The sequence below is a fragment of the Lactuca saligna genome, chromosome 9, assembly GCF_052625555.1.
Source record: "Lactuca saligna cultivar CGN05327 chromosome 9, ASM5262555v1, whole genome shotgun sequence".
In the NCBI taxonomy this organism is placed as follows: Eukaryota; Viridiplantae; Streptophyta; class Magnoliopsida; order Asterales; family Asteraceae; genus Lactuca; species Lactuca saligna.
In genome coordinates this window covers 169806660-169830653 of record NC_136425.1, presented here as the reverse complement: position 1 = coordinate 169830653, position 23994 = coordinate 169806660, and the positions used below count along the sequence as shown (strand labels likewise).

At 33.7% G+C, this 23994-nt stretch overlaps 1 long non-coding RNA gene across 1 annotated transcript; it reads right to left on the bottom strand.

The window, feature by feature from the left end:
- Positions 1-15453: 15453 nt before the first annotated feature.
- On the bottom strand, positions 15454-16040 carry LOC145018834 (uncharacterized). Its single transcript, XR_013667196.1, has 2 exons — positions 15878-16040; positions 15454-15807 (listed from the first exon to the last, which is right to left on the bottom strand). It is a non-coding gene; the product is annotated as an uncharacterized LOC145018834 (long non-coding RNA).
- Between the last annotated feature and the right edge of the window lie 7954 nt (positions 16041-23994).

Sequence of the window (23994 nt, the reverse complement as noted above, 5' to 3'; positions counted from 1 at the left end):
TACCCTCCTACCTCTACTTGGCCGTTCATCCCTACTTCCTTGCCTAAACGTAAATTTCGGGACGAAATTCCCTCTAATGGGGGGATGATGTGACAACCCGAAATCTATTGCGTCAATTTTGACCTTTTTTCGTTAAAAAGCTTCGTTTTATTTAACTGTCCGTTAACCTTTTGGAAGAGGTTAACTATATGGGAACTTTTATAATGACTTGATAAGGGTTGAAACAAATTAGAAACACCCACAAAATGCCCTTAAAAATGTCTAGTTACAACCAAGTCAAAATTTGACCGTTTAATCGGGTGCGACCAAAAAGCTCCGTTTAACAGATTGGGTAGATTTCCACTGAGCCCTAGCTCCAACCCCTATATAAGGGAGAGTAAACTTCATTTCACCCTTTTTCACTCTCTCTCTATACTCTCTCTCTACAACTTAGTTTCGACCCAAAAATCGTCCGTTTCGAACCCCAAACGAGTAAGCCACCTATCCTAACTTCTTAAATAGCTTATCTAGCCTGAAAATTCGAGTTTAAAACATAAAATAGGGACAAAACTGATGTGTTTATGGCCCAAGAACACTCTTGGACCATAAACACCATATAATGGGGTTTTTAAGCCCCAAAACCCCTCCAAATTGCCCCTAAGGCTTAGATATGACTTTTAGGCTTACATCTTCGGACTTAGAACACCTTAGAACAAGTTTTTGGATAGTAAACTTGAGTTTACTGCCCAATAACTTGGTTGCGCCGTAAACTCCCCTTCATAGGGAGTAAACTCCATTCCATGTGTTAGAAATGCCCTAAACACCCCTATGTCCTTGGAAAAATAGCTTTAATGCAATACCATTGTTATAAGGGCCTTAAACTTCAATAAAACCAAGGGGATAGGAGTTCACAGCCGTGAACTCCCATAGAGGTGGTTCATGGGCCGTAAACTCCCATTAAGTGCCCAAATGGTGCCCTAAACTCCCCATTTGACTTCGAAAAATACATAGGAATTATTCCCAATCACTTAAGCCCTTAAAACACCCAAGAAAGATGTCCTTGGGAGCTTACGGCCGTAAAGTCCCATGGGGCCGTGAACTCCCATTTGGTCCATTAAGGTGCCTCAAATCCATCCATACACTTTACATTTGGGCTTAGCAAAATTCCACCATTAATATGAGACCTTTAAGCATCCTAGAACAACCTCACCATGAGTTTACGGCAGTAAACTCATGGGGAGTTGTCCCAGGGCCGTGAACTCTATATATAGATTTTACTCTTGAAGAGTAAACTCCATTCCTAAGCCATTCAAGCCCTTAAATGTTACCCAGGACACCCCAAACTCTTAATCAAAGTGTTTTCCGCACTTTAGGATGCGTATACTTGTTTAATTGGTATTATTTGTACTAATTGTATGTGAACATATGTTATCATATGTTAAATAGGTCACTAAGTGTGTTCAAGCCTTTGCTTGACACCGAGCACCCAACCGGCACCTTCGTCGGATCCACTTACATCAGGTGAGTTCATACCCCTGAATGAACCTTTTAAATGTATTTACATGTTTTATAGGGGGGGGAATACAAGTTAAACATGCTAGTTATCATATCAATCACATGTGATTGATAACCCGCATGCACAAGGATTTACCACACTGTAAAAATGTTTCACCGAGTAGGATACTATAAACGGTTTTCCGAAATGTTTTCACTTGTTTAAAACTCTTACTTATACGGTTTTATCAAAGTTCATTTTAACTGGTTTAAAAAAGGTTTCCAAAGAATTTCTAAAGGTTTTCGAACTTATTTTACCAAAGAATACCAAGTTGTGACTTTCTTAAGTATAAAGGTTTTTCCAAGGTTTTCATCAAAGTTCTCTTTCATGTCGTATACTCTTGCTTGTTAGATGTCGTTGCTTCGCTTTTACTTAGTTTAAACTCCTACTTGATAACGTTTCCACTTTGTGATACACTTATATTTGGTAACGCTTATACTTCACGATTCGATTATCCCACACTGTTTGTTTACACTTTACGATTTGGTTATTCCACACAATTCATTCACCCTTTATGATTCAGTTATTCCACACTGTACGTTATACATCATAATTCTGTTATTCCACACTGTACGTTATACATCACAATTCGGATATTCCACACTGTACGCTTATACATCACGACTCGGTTATTCCACAATGTATGCTTATACTTCACAATTTGGTTATTCCACACTGTACGTTTATACATCACGATTCGGTTATACTCCACGATACGTTTCCACTAGTTACACACTCAGTCGTAGTTAGATGTATGTCTGTACTTGTATAGGTGAATATAAATAATGATTGAAGGACTTAGGAAGGCTTATCCGCCCTATTTCCTTTTCTTCGTTGAGATGTGGTCTGGTGGGATCGGATGGCCGTCCGAAGGTCGTTTGATTCATTAGTTGTATGTTATGTATACGAGCATAGACATATAGGTTTACTCTAGTGAGTTTAGTTATGAGTCTCTACCTCTAGTTCAACACTTATATATGAAACCCACTACCCACTCTTTGGGACGCATCTTCGGGACGCGGTCTTCTCCGTCGTCTAGTTGGTAACCAGAGTCTCCTGTAGGGAGAGCGGACATTGTGTGTAGAGATATATACGGGATTGACACCCCCGCACCCTGACTGCTAGCTACAGTCCACGACCCACCAAGCCAAGGGGTGACAAATGTCATATTTTATAGATGCTTGTAGGGCGTTAGGTACTCTAGTGTCGGTTAGTATGGTTACGAGTATCCCGGGTTGCCTTATAATTCATGGCCTTAAGGTAAAGGTATTTCACACTGTATTTTCATTGTATGCTGGAAACCCACTCTCAAAGTCACACTGTTTGAGACCTTACTAGCTGTATCTTTCATTTGATACTGTCTGGGGTCCGTATTCTCTGTATAGTCCTTGCCAGCTGTACCTTTCATTTGGTACCATCTGGGGTCTGTGTCTCCCTTTGTTAGACTGAGCTAGGCATACCATTCATTTGATACCCTCCTGGAGTCTATGATTCCTTTTGCCTTAGTCAGCAGTCTTCACTGCTGAGGCATATGTTATTTCCCTGATTTCTCTTGCTTTCTTTAATAATCAAATTCGGTACTTTGATAATGATAGAGATTAAGGGAAAACTACTTTTTACCACATAACTCCGTCCAATCTTGGTAGAAGACTAGTTTTATTAAAGAAAATATAGGATTTTCTGGAAAAGACACTAATTTAATGAATACTCTAAAACTACCACTTTTATTAAAGTTATTTGAATAAAATGACACTAAATACTTATGAACTCACTAGCATTTGTAAAAATGCTGATACTCTCTTTTCAAATAACTTGTATTCTCAGGTCAGCATTAGACAGGTACCTCCCCGGAGCTTTTGATGAAGACAATTTAGTACCAAGCTGCTTTTATATCATTACATGTATTACTTTGATGTATTGTAATGAAAACCATGTAAATCTATTACTATTAATGCAATGATTTTTGTACTTTGATTTACTATACTACATATGTTGTGATACTTGACATGACGTCATCCACCCCAGAACGTTTCCGTCGTTCCGGTTTTAGGGTGTGAGAAATAGTATCGAAGTAAGCAACAGTATCATCAAAAGCAATTATTTTAGAATCATATGCTTGTAAAGGAATGTTAAAAGATTGAAGAATATAACGTACCTTAGTAGTCATTGGTGACTTATCTCCAGCTTTCGTCATGAAACATCTACCAGTTACAACATCTTCATCACTTTCATCAAACTTAGCAAACATGGCACCATGTGTTGGATTTCGCCTTTCCTCATCATCTGATCCAAGTGACCAGATTTGATAGGTGCCAACATCTTCGCATTCACCCGTAGAAACTAAAGACATTCTTTTGGCCTTTGCACGAACTTCCTCCAAGCGTTACACATAATAGGCTTCATCTTTAATCTTGTTCTTCTTTTCCTCCTTTTTACGAAGTTGACAATCACTAGCCATATGATTTGCTCCATGGTAGTAGTGACAATTAATTCATGAATCACGTTTCACCTTTTTGTCAACTTTGGCCTCATTAGTCTTCGTATCACTCTTTTCAAACTTTTTCTTTTCCTCATTCACAACTTTGTTAACGAACCTTACTTTGATATCTTTTTTGCATCATCTTTGGATTGAACAGTTTGTTGAAAAACTTTTTAGCTCTATTATTAGAGTAAAAAGCAACAGTCTCACCGTTCAAATTTATAATAAAACCATCTTCATCAGAATTCTATTTTTCAGTTTGCTCCTTCTTAACTACTTTCGAAACTCGTGCCAATAGGCCTCCCAAACTTAGTTTCAACTCTTCAGCAATCTCATTTACCTCTCCTTCATGAGTTTTTAGTAGATTATATAAATCATTCAAGGATGAATTATCAAAACTTTGCTGCCTTTTCACCATCATGCTTATATTTCACCACTCCTTATGAAGTCCCATTACAAAAGTGAGATTAAATTCCATTGATGACCTTGTGATACCATAACGATTACATCTGTAAATGAGTTCATTCAGACGATCGTAATATCCTTCAATTGATTCACCCTCTTTTTTTTTCTGAATTCCTTTAGTTCAACAAGGAATTGCTTCACTGAATTTGTCTTTGTCTTCTCGCTTCCTTGAAACTTTTCTTTAAGTGTGTTCCAAATCTCTTTTGTAGATTTACAACCACGAACGTAGTTGTAAACTACTGGAGGTAATGCTCCACGTAGTTCCCTCATGCATCATTTCTCATTTTTCTTCAGTCTAGAAGATTGTTCATCAACAACTTGAGTAGAAGCAGAAGAACCAAGCTTTTGAATATTTGAAAGTGGAAGAACATTTCCAGAAATACAATTCTAAAGTTCCTCATCTAATCCATTCAATTAATCCTCCATGCGTTTAGCCCATTGATCGTAGTATTCAGGAATGAGCATAGGAATCTTAGTTGAAGATCCTAGTAGATGAGAAAAAGAAGTCATTGTATTCATATTCAAGTTTGCCATGAACGTATGGATAAGATTTTCAAAAAAAACTTGATGAATTTCACAATTGAGTGAATGAATCAATCAGAAATTTCAAGACGATTACTCGACAAGCTAATTCAATTGTAGAATCTAATCACAACTGAAGATCATATTGATTTTTAGAACTAAATGCACAGAACCTTTTGAATAAAAAACATGACTCAAAAACTTTTGATTCAATATGAAAATCAGAACATTGTAGTTTGATTCCTGCTCTAATACCAAATGTGGAAGTGATTACTCGAGTATTTAAATAGAATCAGAATAACCAAGAATTCAGGACATAAGATCTAAATAATATCTGGTTTCAACTCATATTACTTTCAACGAAACAAAGCGTATTACAGATAGAGAACATGGAAAAACTGCTATCTAAACTCTAACTTCCACTCCTATTTATAGGAGGATTGAAAGTACAAAAAATACTAAGGACTAAACTTTCAACGTCAAAACAATTGTGCCTGAGTAAATACATAACGAAACTAACTTTACATAGATTTCGACATATTACAATATTTTCGACTCTACATATATCTATATGATATAGCTATTTATTTTTCCAACATTCACTTGAGTATAAAATACTTCATGTGACACTAATAATTGATATTATGTGTTGATGATTAGAAGAAATAATCAACTGATTACAAACAAATGATATTTCGTCTTGAAGATATAACAAGTGTTGTAATAGTCTTTTATTTACACAATAGATGTATTGTACATATCCTTATAGGGACATGTAACAGTTTTAATTTATGAATAAATCTAGATTTACTTATCATTTAATGGATGATCACATTCAATTTTTGAAACAATGGATTATATGTTAAAGAATATTTTCTCATAATGTTATTTATGAAGTAAATATATAGTCTTTCATTAAATTAATAGTTCTGATCATAACACCTATATAATCAAATGATGTTTGATTGGAACTTATCTATGTCATAATCATCGTGACAATATAAATAAGAAATACATATACAAACTTCAAAAGGATGGAATTTTTTAAGGCAAATGAGCTTGATTCATTTGATATATGTGAATCATATTTATATGGGAAGATGATACACAAGTGTCTTTATCTATTAGTAGTTAAAGAACAAAAGGCTTGACAAATAGTTATACATAAGTGATGTACGTAATCCTTTTCAATCCATGAATAGATTTGGTGATAGATACTTAATCAATTTCACTAACAACTTTTATTCGTCGTTGATGAAACCTTTTGATTTGCTCAAATTTATTCATAGTGAAGATTGAAATACAATTTAATGAGATCATCATTAACCTTTCGTTGTGATAAAGAAAATGGTTTTTGTAAACCAAGTCTTCTTGGAACATCTTAGGAGTTGTGGAATTGGTTCACAACTCATTGACAAAAACACTCACTTGTCATTAGTATGGTTTTGTGGCACAGGATCACCTGGTCACATGAATCTATCTTTTGATGTTCTAGGTTGCCTTCAGATTCTCTAGTGGGATAGGGTCACCTAGCCACTAGCTGAATGTCGATAGTACATGTTTTGAAGAGGATAAAAATATACCTTTCAATCTATTACATGATGTTAATTAAAGGAACTATTTAATTTATAAAACTTTTGGAATTATACTCACTACAACAAATATATTTTGAATATATATTTCCAACCAAACAAGTGGATTAGATACTTATCTTAGACTGAGGATGAAATGGTTTATCTATATCAAAAAGTTATAGAGTCATTAAACTCATGTTAGACAACAAGTTTAACCACTCTAGTATCTACTAATTGCATTTATGTAGAATATCCTAAATGATTGTTAAGGATGAAGTTTCTACTAATCCCACTAATTGTCATTCCATAAGACAAGTGACTAGGAAGTTCTTTTTCTAAGTGGGAGCTATATGGATCATTAAGAGATTAAGAACCATAAGCTAAATTAATCATAGTTTGGAACTAGCAAGTTTTCAACTGTTCTTGAATTTGCTCAATAGTTGATCACAAACTAATAAAACAAATAGAGATGCATTTGTGTATGATTATCAAGTATGGGTTTGATTAATCTTCCTCGATACAGTTTAACTATAAAGAGTAATTTAATTACATGGTGTGATATAATTATGAATCTATATGACTCTTATGTTTTTCTAGAAATCTAGTGGGAGTGCAATAACATTTCTAATGTTATATGTAGTTGACATATTAATTCATGGAATAAGGATCTTTATAGATAGATCATGGCTACTTAAGGGATTAAGTAAAATTGCATTAATTGTCAAGGATCTCAAAGAACTTAAGTTAAAGGACTCTGAGAGATTTATCTTTTCAAAAAACACATTACATGTTTTTGAGCAAATTCCTAGTGCAAATGTTTTTGAACTAAATAACATGATTGTATTCCATATGATGTTGCAATTTGGGAAATCATATATGTTATAATTATGCATAAAGGCCAAATAAGACATATGCTTAGAGCATGTCGAATGATACCGGTATAATTCGAGAACAAGTGATTGTATGACTTATAGGAATATTCTAAAGTACTTGAGAAAACTAAAGAAATATTCATAATTTGTGGAGTATTTGAAACAAATCTATGTTTAAATTTGTTACACATGTGCTAAATTTTCAAATAGATTGAGATGACTCTCAATCACAATCAGGCGTGTCCTCATTATGAATGAGGAGTTAGTTTCATGGATAGTGGTTCTATGTAGATATTAATTACAATTACACGTTAGAGTTAGAGTACCTCATGGTTTGGAGAACCACATACAAAGATACTTAATGAGTTATGTATATAAAACTGAAAATGATTGTATTTGCGAAGTTTACACAAATCATGTTTCTCAAATCTACTTAACAAAGTTGCTTCATTAGCTAAATCATGAAAGTCAAGCTGGTAATATAGAGCATTATTGATACAAGTAGATGTATTTGATTCAAATTTAGTATTTGGATATTAGAATAATAAATTAGCATATATTATAATGTATGATATATTGGATATGAGTCTTTCATTAAATAATTGTTGTGTTCTATATTAGCTTGTATAAATACTTGAATAACTAGGTGGTTCTAAATATCCATAGTCGTTCATAGTTGTGGGAGCATCTATGAAGTAAGACTAATATGAGTGGATTGGTGGATTCTCATGGAGATGAAAATGGAAAAAAGCTGCTACCAACTTCATAGATACTTGATTGGGAGAATAAGTATTGGACTTGACCCGTATCAAAACAACTTTATGGATCATAGTCAAGAGTGATGTTTTGATCAAGGTTGTATCTTTTTAATCTTAGACTTTAGATACATATTTGAGACTTGAAGTTTAGGGATTGTTGTGCTTAGACATGGTTTAATGTTGTTTCTTAAAAAGCGGTCATAAGGGCCATCGTTGGGTATGACATGAACTGCATTGATGGGTGTATGTAGTAAATATAATATTTGTATTCTTAGACTTGGGATGCATATTTGGGACTTTAAGTGTAGGAATTGTTGTAGTTTGACATGATTTAACATTGTTTCATTAAAGGCAGTCATAAGGGCCATCGTTAGGTATGACATGAACTACATTGATGGGCGTATGTAGTCAAGATGGGATTTGTCCCTCTTATTCGTTGAGAGCATGACATCTTAGGCCTTATTTAAAGTTGAATAGTAAATGAGATTGATTGTGATCCATATCTCATGTTCGATATAATGTCTGAGACAAAGGAATAATTGATGTGACACCTTTAGTAACAATTGTAGCTTAGAGCTCCTAGAATTGGTTGTTGATGAAATGATACCCTTGATATGTTGTTAGGGGAAGTAGCCCGTTGCTAGACGTCAGCTACTGTCTATGTCAGTCTATAATGAATCTTGTGCAAGTAGGAGATTGTTGGATCTATGTGCCCAAGAATCATTACGGAGTCATATTGCTAATAATATATAATCCTATAGGGTCACACCTTTATCAAGTTAGCACATTTTGTATATTTATTATTAATATGATTATTAATAAATAATATCGATTCTTTTATTTTACTTAGGTAATAGTTATTGTTTTGTGAAAATCATAATCATAAGAGAGTATTACTAGTTAATATTTCATATGATATGAATTCATAAGTCATGCACAATATTTTAGACTATTTGGATTTTTTGTCTTTTACCTAAAGACAAAGTTTATATTTTATAAACTTGGAGTTTATAAAAAAAATAAAAAATCTTTCTTTTTAAAAGGCATAATGATGGTGTAGGAGGTTGCTTTTTCAACCTTCCACCTTTTGTCTCCCATGCTTCCAAAGGCTACCATTACTTTAGATTATTTTAATGGTTAAACCTTATTTTTCATGGTCTATATAAGAGATGCATGAGGCTTGTATTTTTGTAAGTGTGAAGCTCTACTTCTTCCTCTCTTTTCTCTCCAGAACGATGGGTTTTCTTTCTCTTCTCTTCTCTCTCTCTCTCTCTCTCTCTCCCTCTCTCTCTCTCTATCTATCTATCTATCTCTTGAAGTTAGTTTTGTGTTTAGAATACCTCTTGATCTTGAAGTTAGTTTTGTGTTTAGAATACCTCTTGATTTGTTCCGTTTAGTACTTAATTGAGTTAAGCATTTAACGGATTTAGACACTCAAGAATACAATAAGGAAGTAGCATTCCAAGTGCCTTACTCTTGATGGTGGATACTTGTAGAGAATATCATACACTTTGATCTTTTTTCATCTTCATCAACACCACAAAACCAAGTGGATTCAAAGGCTTCAAAGGTTATCTCTAAAACATCATGTGGTTAGTTTTATTTCATTCTATCCATTATAAATGGATCCATGATGGTTTGGTTGTGTTATGAACTAAAAATAAACTTGTTATTTTTAAAGTCTTCTGTTGTCGGTTTTGGTGAAAAACAAACTTTTATTTCGTATCAAAACCCAACACTTCAGCCTTGCATTCTTCTCGTGTGTGATCCGATTCAAACCAAGTAACTTTGTTTATGTGGGATATTTGCTTCACTCGACAAAACATGTAAAATGCTTCTAAGCCTTTTAGTTCCTTCCAAAGGTTAGGAACAACTAAATATAGTAACATTTTGAAATATCTTCAGAATCATTGCAATGCTTCTACCAAACATTATGTTCAGTTTTATCATCAATATCATGTTGTTTTGGAATAGGTTCTTTAATAGCATTCAATTTCTGAACTCTTTTGAGATTCTTTCTCAAGACATGAAGCCAATCGTGGAAATTATATCTATCGAATGTTATATGTTTACGTTGATTAGCACAATTAAAATGATGCATGGTTACAAGATTGGATTTAGTTCTCATCTATAAAGTTTTAACAAAATTGATTTAGTATTTTCAATATTTACACCCTTAATAACGATTACCCTTTTAGTTTCCAAAAACATTAATTATCATAATCTCGAATCCAAGTTGCTAAACAAATAAATGGTTAGGTGACCTTTATTGTATTCATCTGAATCCAATTAAGTAGATATTGATTATCAATTATATTCTACTATATAATTCATAGTTTAACAGGATCACTAATACAAAAGTTTAATAAACATGTTTGATCCCATTTCTGTATTGGATCTCTCTTTCTTAGGCGACCTTTATCATAAATGATTTCTAATCAAGCCATCCAATATGAAAATCTTGTGTAATCGGCCTATAACTTGGGTATAGAAATTGCGAATACACGTCGAAGATCAAAGATAACACTAGGCAGTTAGGTATCCTTTATCCCACCAGCGTATCAAAAAATGTCCGAGTGCTTTCAAAACGGATCATATAGATTCGAGGTTTACAAGTCAAACATGGACAAGTCTATAACCCGTAGATGTTTATAAGCCATACATGGGCAAGTTTACAACTTGTAGGTGTTAACAAATCATACATGGGCAGGTTTACAACCTATAGATATTAATGAAATTGCTTGCGGATAGGTCTACGACCTGTAGGCATTGATGAACCATACGCGGACAAGTACACAACCTGTAGGTTTTACTAAATTATACATGGGCACGTCCTCGACATATAAATGTTAAGGAACCACATACAGACATAAATGTGACCTATAAGTATGAATAAATTATTCATGTGGGTACTCTATTCACCCCCAGGGTCGTCTTATTAGCATATATTGCGAAGGAATCCCCGATGCAGTAGTGTTCATTTAGAGATTTTTTTAGGATAGATCCCTTGAGATCATCAGTCTAAGATTGGGGAGTGATGATAATTGGAATGGACAATCGGGTTACGTAGCAATATCATTTTATAATGACTATTGGGCATATAGGCCTTTCAAATGTATCATCACATGCAAACACTCTTCTAGTATAACTTGAAATTAAAAGGCTACATATAGTATCTCTAGGTTACTAGATAGGATTTCTAGGCCGTTAAAAAAATATTAATTGTTTTTTATATATCTTGTTTTAACAATATTTTAGGTGAAAGTGTGTTGGAAATTAATCTTTCACGAAAAGAATGTCTGAAGAAAAGAAAAAAAACTTAATTACTATAAATAAAAATGCATAATTATGTTATATTCAATTGTATGATGGTTTTATTCATTTAATTAGTTTTGTTTACTAATGATAACAACTCATAGCTCGAAAATTAAAAATAAGAATTTGTAAAAAAAAAATATTAAATTATTAATGTAATTAATATGGACATATCACATGTCGGAACCAAGTAATGTTTTTCTTAACAACATTTTTTTTTCTTTCAAAAACATATGAATATAGAGTTATACATCTCTAATAAAAGATTAGTCGTTGATATATTTTTAACGAAATTGACATCAAACCGAAAAAATAGATACAAATTCCTAAATCTTGGACGATAACAACTCTTGTTAAAAATTAGTATTTTTTTTAATCTTTATGTAATATTACAAAAGACTTGATTCCACACAACCTTGACATATAGATTGAGTTTTTATAGTTATGATTCTGGCATACAACTCATCATTCATGCATTGCAGACCACATGTTTTGCATCGTTAGCCTGTAACTGCTTCTTAAATTTATTATTAGCGGAATGGATTCTCTTGTGATAATTTCTGAATTAAGAATTTTAAATAACATTTATATGTACAACTCATCTTATCTTTCATTAGGTTTTGATAAACACTTACATGTATTGAATCACATAAAAACTAAGCTTTGATAGACTTGTGACCAATAAGAAGACTAAATACAAAAGACAAAAATACAAAAATGGTCCCTGTGGTTTGTCATTTTTTGTGGATATGGTCCAAACCTTTTAAAATTTGGATTTCTGGTCCTTATTGAGATGTTTGTTTGTGGAACAAGTCCCTGGAGTTAAATTCCATTTGTTTGTGGTTGTTAAACCCCTCACGTGCATTGCACACGAGGGCATAAATGTCTTTTTACTTGAGGAACCGTTTTCACAATTCCTGAAATAAACCCACTTGTTACCGTCTTAGCATCATAATTCACAAAAAATATTTAGATATCTCTTCCACTTCCATCTTCTTCGTTATTCATTTTGAACGCAAAAACCCTAATCAAGATTTGGGCCAAGGGGTTTACTTGTTTTTTCTTTTCAACTGTAAATGGTGTTCGTAATGTGGACGATTAGGCCAAAAGGCGAGACGTATAACACCACAAATGAATATGATTAGTTTCACTTATCCTCTGTTTACGAAATTTTCTTGGGTTTCTTGATGATCTGTAGAACAGAGCTAAAAATACAAACATCTGATAATTTTTTACTTAATGTTTTTTGTATCTTGTAGAGCGTGTACCAACAATGTTCACCATAAAGCTACACCGTGGTGGAAATTTTACCAAGCTTCCAAACACAAAGTATGTTAAAGGTGAAGTGCGATATATTGATTTAGTAGACATTGATGAGTTCTCAGTTCATGAACTAGACGCAATGATGCTAGAGCTAGGTTACTCTATACCCCCAGTAATATATTACCATTTTAGGATTCCTCATGAAGACTTGGATTTTGGTCTTAGAGCTCTAAGGAATGATAATGATGTCTTGAATTTGGCTCAATATATTGGAGATAACAAGGTTATTGAAGTGTATACAGAACATGGACAAACTAATTTGCTGACCTATTTTATGTCTCCAAAAGGAAAGAAAAAAGTTATTATTAAGGAGCTTTATGATGGTGATCTTCCAAAAGAAGCAAATGTACCTCAAGTATCAGCAAAGGATAAAACCCAATTAATAGATGAAGCTAATGATCAAACACAATTGGCAAGTTATATGTCCTTGATACTCTTTGACAGAGTCCCTACACAAGTTTCATCTGAGTATAAAAGAAATGGAAGGGTGAACTCAATAGTTGGTCAAATTTCTTGTGCCAAGAAAATTCGTTTAGTTGAATTGATTTATATAGTAGAATATCAAGGTGGTGATCATGCTAAATTGGATGGTGTTGTACAAAATCAAGGTGGTGAGAATCCTAAATTAGATGATGTGGTACAAGATCAAGCCGGTGAGCATGCTAACATGGATGATGTGGTACAAGTTCAAGATGTTGAGCATGCTAACATGGATGATGTGGTACAAGATCAAGGTGGTGACCATGATAACTTTGATTATGATGACTTTCATTATGAGAACTTTTCTCATGATCACTTTGATCCTTTTGATGGAGAAGATTATCAACCACCAGAAGATGAGAATATTGAAGACCATCAGTCTGAACATGAAAAGTCTGCTGACAGTGATGATCTTGGGAAACAATCAGAAGAATAGTATGATGAACTTGTTGATAATGAAAACAATGTTTCAGAAGTGGAGGTGGATATGACTGACTTTAACCTCAATCTTGATAAGGATGATGGTTGTGTTCAGATGGATGGGTTTCATAATAGGGTTGGGGCAAATGATGAACATGAGGACATAGAAGTTATTGACAATAATAGATGGGATTCTTTACATGAAGGGTTAAAAGATGAAAGGAAAAGAAATGTGTTCTTAAGAATTTGGCTAAGGAGAAAAGATGCAGTCTTGGCAATGTCCATAAGGATAATTTTTATGTTGGGCAAAAGTTTAAATCAAAGAAAGATTTGAAAGAAAAAATTGACATGCACGCATTAGAAACTAGGAGGAATTTATATTATAAAAAGAATGACAAGCTTAGAATTCAGGCATTTTGTAGAGGCGTAGTCCCTGTCATGAATGCACGTGGGTTGGTGGGCCTTAATACCAAAAATAAAAGTATGGGCAAAGAGGTAAATTTAGAAAAATTAAACTATAGTTGGCTCCTTCATGCTTCTAGGTCAAACATAGAATCTCCCTGGTTTGTAAGGACATTAAATGACAACCACACTTGCCTTCAAAGTAGGAAGATTAGAGCTTGCACTACTACTTTTATATCCAAGCGAATCATGGACCAAATTGGCACGAATCCAGGGATTCCTCTTTGAGCATTGCAGGAACAACTTCAAAAGGACTTCGAGGTTGGTGTTTATCTTGACAAAGTATTCAGGGCCAAGGAAAAAGGGCCTTTAACACCCACTGCAACAACCATATTGGATGTAAACAAGTCTCATGCATCACATTACATTGCTAGGTGGAATGGGGGTGAGAAATACCAAGTCACTGGGGCATGGCAAGATCAACATGGTGTAGCTGTTAGGAACAACACATGTACTTGCAGGAAGTGGGAGCTAATAGGCATCCCCTATAAACATGCCATTGCAACCTTTTATGAAATGACCAAGAACTTAGAGGATGTTGGTGACATTTATAGGTAGGTTAATAAGGTATACTGGTTGGATACATGGAAGAATGCATATTCCTATAAGGTAGAGCCTATAAAAGGAAGAATAATGTGGCCTAAAAGTTTGTGACACACCACACTTATCCCTATAATACATCATAAGCAACCAAGTAGGCCTACAAAGAAGAGGAAGAAAAGTGAGGATGAAAAATTGAGTTAGAGTCAAAGTCAGAGTGGTACTCATGGTGTAAGTCAGGAAGAAGGATGTAAAGTTGGTCCTGATGGAGTTCAAAAATTAACAAGGAAAATTTTTAGTGTAACATGTGCAAAATGAAAAAACAAAGGACATAACTCAAGGACATGCAAAGGTCAAGGAGGTGGATGAAGGTGAGTTGCCAAGCTAGGTAGAAGTTGAAGATCAAGGTTGTGTTTTGTTTTGGCAGATGTTATTTGCTACTTTTGGAAGTGTTTTGATGTTAAAAAACTTATGACTTATGGTTATTTTGGTTTTCATTCGTATGATAAGCATTAGAACATATATATGGTTTCATATTTTGGGATAATGTAATTGCACTATATGCTTGTAGTCTATTATATAATTGCAGCCTTGGTTATTATGGTTTTTGGTTATTGTTGTGTATTATGTAATTACAGTTAGTTATTCACATTAACTTTTCTTTCACCTTACAAAATACTACAAAGAACCTTGCAAACAACATAAGCAATTCCATAAAATTCATATTTATATCATGAAGTTAGTTACTACGTAAACAACTTACTTTGACCTTACAAACACCTACAAAGAAGCTAGGTCAAAATACCAAAAACCATTAATCCACAAAAAACCACACTTTTATCGATCTTCAACAAAAATACCCACCCCATTGCCCTATTACCCAAACCTAAACAGACCTTATGAACAAAATCACAAAAAACACCCTGCTAGCCAACAACAAAATCTTTAGAGTTGTGCACCAAGCTTGCATTCGGTTCATATTTCTCAATAGTCCATGAATAATGACTTTAGACCTTTCACACATGGGAGGATCAACCTATCCGATGAAGCGACAAGCAGAGTCCTTGAAAAATGGGAAAATAAAAACTGTTATTTAGATTACAAATCAAAATGGGTGCAAACGGATACTTTACCTTTTGAGGGAAAGCATAGAAACGTCTGCTAGGGTTCTTCGGTGTCCATGAGCATTTAACAACAACAAACTTACCACAAAAACAGAGAACCATTGTGTGATTAAACTGACAAGACGTCCGTTAATAAAGAGATATGAGAGAAGGAACAACAACTTGAAAGTTGTAGAACAACGTTTGGGGAAGAACTTGAACGTTGGGGAAGTCTCTATATATTAGTTCAGAAATTGTAAAAATGGTCCCTCAAGTAAAAAAGATATTTATGTCCTCGTGTGCAATGCATGTGAGGGGTTTAACAGCCACAAACACACGGAAATTAACTCCAGGATCTTGTTCCATAAATAAACCTCTCAATAAGGACCATAAATTCAATTTTTAAAAAGTTTTGACCATATCCATAAAAAGTAACAAACCACATGGATTATTTTTGCATTTTTGTCAAAACAAAAATATTTCTAAAATTATTAAAAAAAAATAGAATTTTACTTTATTTTAGAAAATAGATTCTTAAAAATCTAAGTGAGTTCAAAAATATAGATAAAAAATTCGACAATTCAAATATAATTATTTTTAAAATATACTTTACGTCGTGATTATAGATTTTGAAAATCAAAGATCATTTTCATAAAGGAAAATAAAAAACTTCCAAGTTAGATTCCAAAATTATGAATTTCAAGTAGCTTTACATCACAAACCAAATTTGAAAATGGTCTTCATCGAAAAACATATGGTATGATGTATGATGATTAACATAATTTTTATATTTACTTAACAAAATTAAATATGGTTTATTAAATATCACAAACCCAGCCATTGCTAATTTTTTTTTTGATGAACATGATCTCAATAATTTCCAAAACTCGTATGAATGATCTATTTTTAAGATTGTTAGTTTTTGTCCGTTAGTATGAGGATAATTTGGTTTTTTCAGATACCATAACTTAGTCTATGATCATAACTTAGTTTATGATAATGGATAAACCATAAAGACCATTTATTTAATTTTTTATACATTTTATTTTTATAAGTTTGTGACTTGTTTATATTTTATGTTTATTAGGCTGCTAATTAATATGCACATATACACTAGACGGTCTCTAACTACTTACGATTAATGTTAGTCAGTCATCTTAACCGGTCTTGGTTCTAATTAATTGATCCTAAGCAACACTAATTGGTTCTAATCGATTATAATCGGTCAAAATTTGTCAACAAATTTAACATGTCAAATTTAATAAAATAGTCAACAATAGTCAAATAATCAATAAAAACTTGAAAAATAAAATAAAAAATTACAGAAAAAAGGTAAATAAAAAGTTATGGTTCTCACTTCTAGCTAGTTCTCTTTGTTTCATTTTCTTTGACTGAATCAACTTCTTGTTTCTCTTAATGTCGGCATCGATACTAGTCGTGAATTTAATGTGTGATGGTTCGCGAGTTAAATGTTTAAACACTATATGAAGAGTTTTTTATGTTTATTTACTTATGTTGTTATGATATTGGTAAAATTTATTTTTAAAAAATAAATTTCTTATTAATCTAAAGTATCCAATTAATCCCTACTTACATCGATTAATCCCTTAACCTAATCGAGTTAATAACTACCACATAATTTTTTTTTTACAACCTTGCATTCTTGTAATCGATGTCAATGCGTCTTAAAAAATATCATTCGTGTGTATAATTTACCAAAGCATTTAGGATGGATAAGGTCATGAGACCAAAATGGTGATAATGAAAAGGTATGACCATGATCTGATGTGGAGTGGGGCCGGGCATCACTTGAGCCCACATGTCCTTTTGTTATTATTTCAACTATTTAATATTTTGTTTAAATTTATACCACTAACTGACCCACAGTTACGGCCGTCCATACCTCTCCAAGTCATGTCACCCATCAAATGCAACTTTTCATGTATTATTGAAAATTATGTCTATAAAATTTTAGTTATTGTTGAATAAATGTCCGATTTACAAAAGCAATACTAATAGCTCGGCATCATTTAGATTACCTCTGAGATCAATATAGCGGTAACTTGCGGAATTGGATGAGGCTGGAAAGAGTGGTGTCATCGAAAGTGCACTTCCTTTCCCGCCACATAAGTATTACATCATTTTTTACACACAAGTGTGGTTTCTTGCCACACTAAAAGAGTGTCTTGCCACACTAAGAGAGTGGTACCACACTTTTATTTTATTTTATTTTTTGTTTTTGTTTAACTATTTTAATTTAATAAAACTTCTTTTTAATAAAAAACAAAAACATAATTTTAAAAAGATAATATTTCATTAATTAAAAATATAAATATCATACAACTAAAAAAACACCAAAATAACTTTAAAAAACCTACAACTTAAAACACACACACTAAACGATTAAAAACTTTGAAAAAAAACTAGAAATTGGCTACAATTTACGTAACGTTTTTTTTTAGTTTCTCATTCATCGCCAAAATAACTTGAAGCTCGTCCCCGGTCATATTCGACGTGTCTGTTGCTAGTATCGCATGTCACTCACTCTTTGTTTTCAAAGTTCTCTTTCTGAAGCAATTTGCAAAATCTTGTCAATTCTGTCTTTTATACCCTTCATGTCGGCCCCCATTTCTTTCAACTCATCTGAATCTTACGCTTTACCTTTGCCTTTGCTTTTTGTTTTGTCTCTTCCCATTGGTCGGGAAGGAGGTGAAACTGGAACAGGTTCATCTTCGTTCAGATCAAATTCAACACGAGCATCAGATGCAGTGTGATCGTACTCAGATGTTCTGCTGCGTTTTGAACCACTGTCGATATGCTCGTCTGATGTTTTGCTAATTAGCCATTTCTTGTTATATTTCACAAAATTCCAAACTTCAAGAAACTTGAAAGCCTTCAGATTTTTTTTTGATACACTTTCAACGCTTTCTTCAAAATCATTTAATCGCTTTCTCCACTTTTCCATTGACGTTTCATGTTGTTATACAAGTCATTAAACAGCATGATTTAATTGTTCATCTTCCCCCATTTGGAGTACACTTGATGTTTTGAATGATATTCTCCACGGTTCATTCCTTTATGGAACCTATGTAAAACGCGAATCCAAAAGTGGTCATACTTTTGGTCTTTTCCAACCGTCGCATCTTTTGAAATACCGATCCAAGATTGTACTAACACTAACACTTCCAGAGGTTCCCAACATCTAGCCTCCGTCTTTTCTTTTCTTTTAGTTGCTGCGCGAGTGTACTGAGTTTCTGTAACGAATTCTGGTTCGAAATCAGAAACGATCATTTCTAGTTGTGTTTGTGTTTGTTGAACAAACTCGGGTTGAGACAAAGATCAAATGGATTAAAATATGGGTCGGGCTGTGGTAGTGTTTGTTGTAGTGGTGGTGTTTGTGATAGTGGTTGCGCTGATCGTTGTGGAATATATAGAAGCATACCGCCGCAATGGTAATACAGAGGTGAAAAAATCGGTTGATCAAATGAAGGTATTAAAATGATGGTGTTTCTGACGGGTGTTTTTTTTGCTAGACCTTTTGGAAGAATACATTTTTCATAAAAAAAAAATTAAACAAAAAGAATAAAAGTTTTGGTCAAAGTTGTGTAAAGGGTGTGTAAAAGTTGTGTAATGGTAATATATATATATATATATATATATATATATATATATATATATATATATATATATAAGTTAAAACACAAAAAACCCGAATCTATGACTGTTCAACGGTCAAAAAGTAGTCAAATACATATATATATATATATATATATATATATATATATATATATATATATATATATATATATATATATATATAAAAGTTAAAACACAAAAAACCCGAATCTATGACTGTTCAACGGTCAAAAAGTAGTCAAATACCACCAACCAATCAGAGGCTACGGTACTCCCCAGCTGCAGTGCGGTCAAAATCGCACCAGATCGCAGTCTGGTGATGGTGTTTGCGGTCCAGGTGGCACAAACCGCCATCCCAAACCGCTGCCACACCCTCTAACCTAAAAGTAACCTGTTAAATTTAACACAAAAAAAAAAAGTAAGATACAACATACATAAGACATAAAAAATGAGTAATTTTCAAATAAGAACAAAAACATATGAAAATTTTGTAAATTTCCAATTTACAAATTGATCTTAAATAAATATTCTTTTAAAATTTTTTGTACATAAACGTAATTTTTTAATTCAAATTTTAATGTTTTATCTTACAGAGAAGATATTGAAAAATCAATTTTTATTCGATTAATCAAATTATTTAGTTGATCATAAATATGTAATATATAGTTTTAGGTATGAACATTAATAATATCTTTTACATATTACCTATAGTTTTGCTCTATTAAATTTCATAAATGACAATGATGCTTAAATTATGACATATTAATCATAAATATTTTATATAAAATTTCCAAAATATTTAAAATTTATCTAATTCACATAAATACAATTTAAATCATTTGCTGAGTAATTGAGTTTAACACCATAAAATGTTTCTCAAAAAACTAAGCCAACCATTCACAAATCTTTTTTGCTATTCTTATATTCTTCCCCTTCGGTATTCTCTGCTTCTCACTTTCTTGAATCTTTAAAATCATGCATTAAGACTTCGCATGTGTTGATTTTTGAAATGAATTGATGATATCAAATAAGGCATGAGCTTTTGATTTTGATTTATGATTTTTGTTTTAATTTCTAAATCGATTAAGTGTTTATGAACTAGTATTTTTATTTGCGTTTCTAATTTCTGAATCGATTTATAATTTTTGAATAGATTTCTAATTTGTGTTTCTGTAGTCATTTCTAGTTTGTGTTTTTGAACTGATTGTAGATTAGTGTTTCCAACAACATCAGACTTGAAAAAGGACTCATACTTGGTTGAATAATGTCGGTGTTTCATATTTCCCATACCATTTTTTCGATTTTTTGGCAAAGGGGTAGCGATATGGTTAAATATTATTGGCGTTTCACTAATGGGAGCAGTACGCTTGTGTAAAATGATTACATGTTTGTGGTTGTGGGATAGAGGGAGTCCACGAGGCATTTCGAACACGTCTCAATGTTCATCGATAATGGCTTGAAATTTTGCTGAAAGATGGGTGGATGGCACAATTATTTTTCCTTTGAGTTCAAATGTAATAAAAAGCTGATAGTTTTGTGTTTTAGCATTCAGACCAGAGACTTACATGATAAAGTGTTGGAAAGGTTCGAATCGCCTACAAGCATGATTTTATGCTCCCCCCCCCACACACACACACACTAGAACGTTATCCGTAGGCCATGCCAAATAATGATTATCTCACCCAATGTGCGGAGGCGTTTGGTGTTAAGAATGACACATGTACTTCACAGTTGTAATGGGTAAAAGTCCCCTGCTACTTGAAATTTGAGTATATTAAGCATAACCCTTATACAAATTCCCAAACTTTGATCCATCATTATATTAACTAGACGAACCCTTACTGATCTTGTGCTAGATATTTTTAATCCCAACAGTGCTACAACTCGTTTTCAAATAAACTTATGTGTTGGGTCGGAAATGATCAACACCAAAACTTGTGACCTTCCGATATTGCCTCTTATCTTCATGGTTTGAGGTGGCGTAAGTCTACTGACTGAGTTTAATGATATCTCCACCACGTCGGAGTGGGTATGGTCTATATTTTCCTCTTCTTCCTCATCACATGTCTCCTCATCAACTATCAACATTTGCAATGTTTTGCTTGGACAGTGATGCCAAGATGTAAAATCCTAAAATTTTCAACAAATTTAAACCTTTCAAAAACGACCCATTTATTAATAAAACTGTTTACAAACTATTAATTCCAAAACATTAATTAAAATCATAGTCTTATAGGATCTAATAAGTTGTAAACCAAAGATGTGTACGGTCACGCCTTCACCTTGCCACGGTCCACTGAAGTACCTGAAACCACAAACCAAAACTGTAAGCACGAAGTTTAGTGATTTCCCCCAAAATATCACCACACAAACAAATAAAATATACCAACAAATAATAGCATACTATTGGTCCAATCAACCATCGGTTTGAATACCCGAGGCCTCTCAACCATTGGGTTGGAATGCTAACATACTATGGGTCTAATCAACCATTGGGAATACCCCAGACCCTCAACCATCGGGTTGGAATGCCAACATACTATGGGTCCAATCAACCATTGGGTTTGAATACCCTCGGCTTGTTGGCTTATGCACAAAGTAGTGAAGCCTCAGCCATCGATGAATCATGTGCACATATAACAGATAATCATATACTAGTCTACAGCCAGTTAAACATATCTACAAATCATTAAGCATAACATCATCCTATATTTCAGGATACCGATCTAACAGATCATAACAGCACAATAACATCCTAACTACCAAGATACCGATCTAACAGATCTTAACAGCACAGTAACATCCTATCTACCAGGATACCGATCTAAAAGATTATAACAACACAACAACATCTTATCTACCAGGATACCGATCTAACAGATCATGACAGTACAATAGCATGCATAAGAGGATACCAATCCAATGGTTCGGATTTAGTTCTTTCGACCCGTAAGTATAGTGAGGAAAACTCACCTCTCAAACTGATCCATAGCTAATGAGGTCCCAACTTTGAATCTCAGCTCCAACCGATACTTATCCACCAAGATACCAATTCCATTTAAATAAAAAAATACCCTAATGGTCCAACTTGGTTAAAGTCAAAGTCAACGGTCAAGGTCAACAGTCCATGTTGACCCAACACGTCATGTTTACTAGCAAACACGCCATGTTTTGATAGCATCCAGACGATCGGGAAAACTCTAGCCTACACGTCATGTTCGCTCGAGTTCTAGCAGCTTAATATGTTTAACTGTTTTCTTTCATTCCAGGACCCTAAGGCTTAGATCTAGACCAAATGTAAACAAGAAGGATAAAGTTTCCAACTTTATCCTTTGGAACTACTCCAAGGGTCCCAAAACCCAACCACAAAGCTTAAAGGTTCAAAGGCTTAACCACAAAGCACTAAATCCTTGAAGACTGAAACCCATCCTTTCCTGAAGAGATTCTTGCACCAAAACCATCTCAAAGGTCGATGCTTTATAGACATGCACATCCAATGCATGTATTGAACCCAAAATAGGTCAAAAATGGGGATATATGACCTATTCCCCATGCATAGCATCAAAACTCGACTATAGGCCATATCCAAGACTCTATAAGGTCACTTAGACCTGGAGATTCATAAAGTTGCCAACTTTATGAAATCCAATCATTCCCTCACTCAAGAACAATAAGAAAAGGGCTAAAACTCGAGATCTAGCACACATAGAGGAATAAAAATCAGATCTTGGACACTTACAAAGGTCTAGAGGAGTGTCAAACTGAAAGATGAGGGCTTGCTTGCTGGATCCTTACTTCATTCTTCCAACTTCTTTCTTCTTTAGCTCCAAAAACACCACACTAGCTCACAAATGAGAGGAAAAGATAATTAAGGTCCTCTTAGGGTTTTAGGGATCGATGGGGACTGAGGGTGAACAAACCCTAGCCTCCACTTTCCTTTAAATAGGGGGAAAACCCGAAAAATTAGGGTTTCATTCCCAGACATCAACACAACGTGTAACAAGAGGAACACATAGTGTTGTCTAAATGAAACCCATGCCTTTTCCTTATCTAGACACGCCGTGTTGGTGCCTCTAACATGCCATGTCAAATTATTAAAAGGGAATTATGCTCTTCTCAAATTTCCAGGTGTTACACTAGAAGTAATCGTTTAAACTGCCCTTACCATGATATTGGATTTCCTATCACTCTTGTTTTTTGTGGTTGGTGCAAAAATAGGCTTCATCATCCCACAAAATCCACTTCGATTTGTATATGAGTTTCCACCAACCTTACCCCTGGTGGTTTTGTTCTCGCCCATTGTTACCACAGTCCCATGGCTTTGAATTAGGTTTCAAGTTCCATGACTTCAATTGCTAATCATAAATTTGATTTCAAACGTTTTTTGTATTGGGGTTTTATTCAAAAATTAGTTTCAAAAACAAGATTTTAGCAACAGAAGACTTTAATATTTTTGAACAATTGTAAAATAGTTATAACCAACTATGGATCTTCTTGAAAATTTTGGAAAA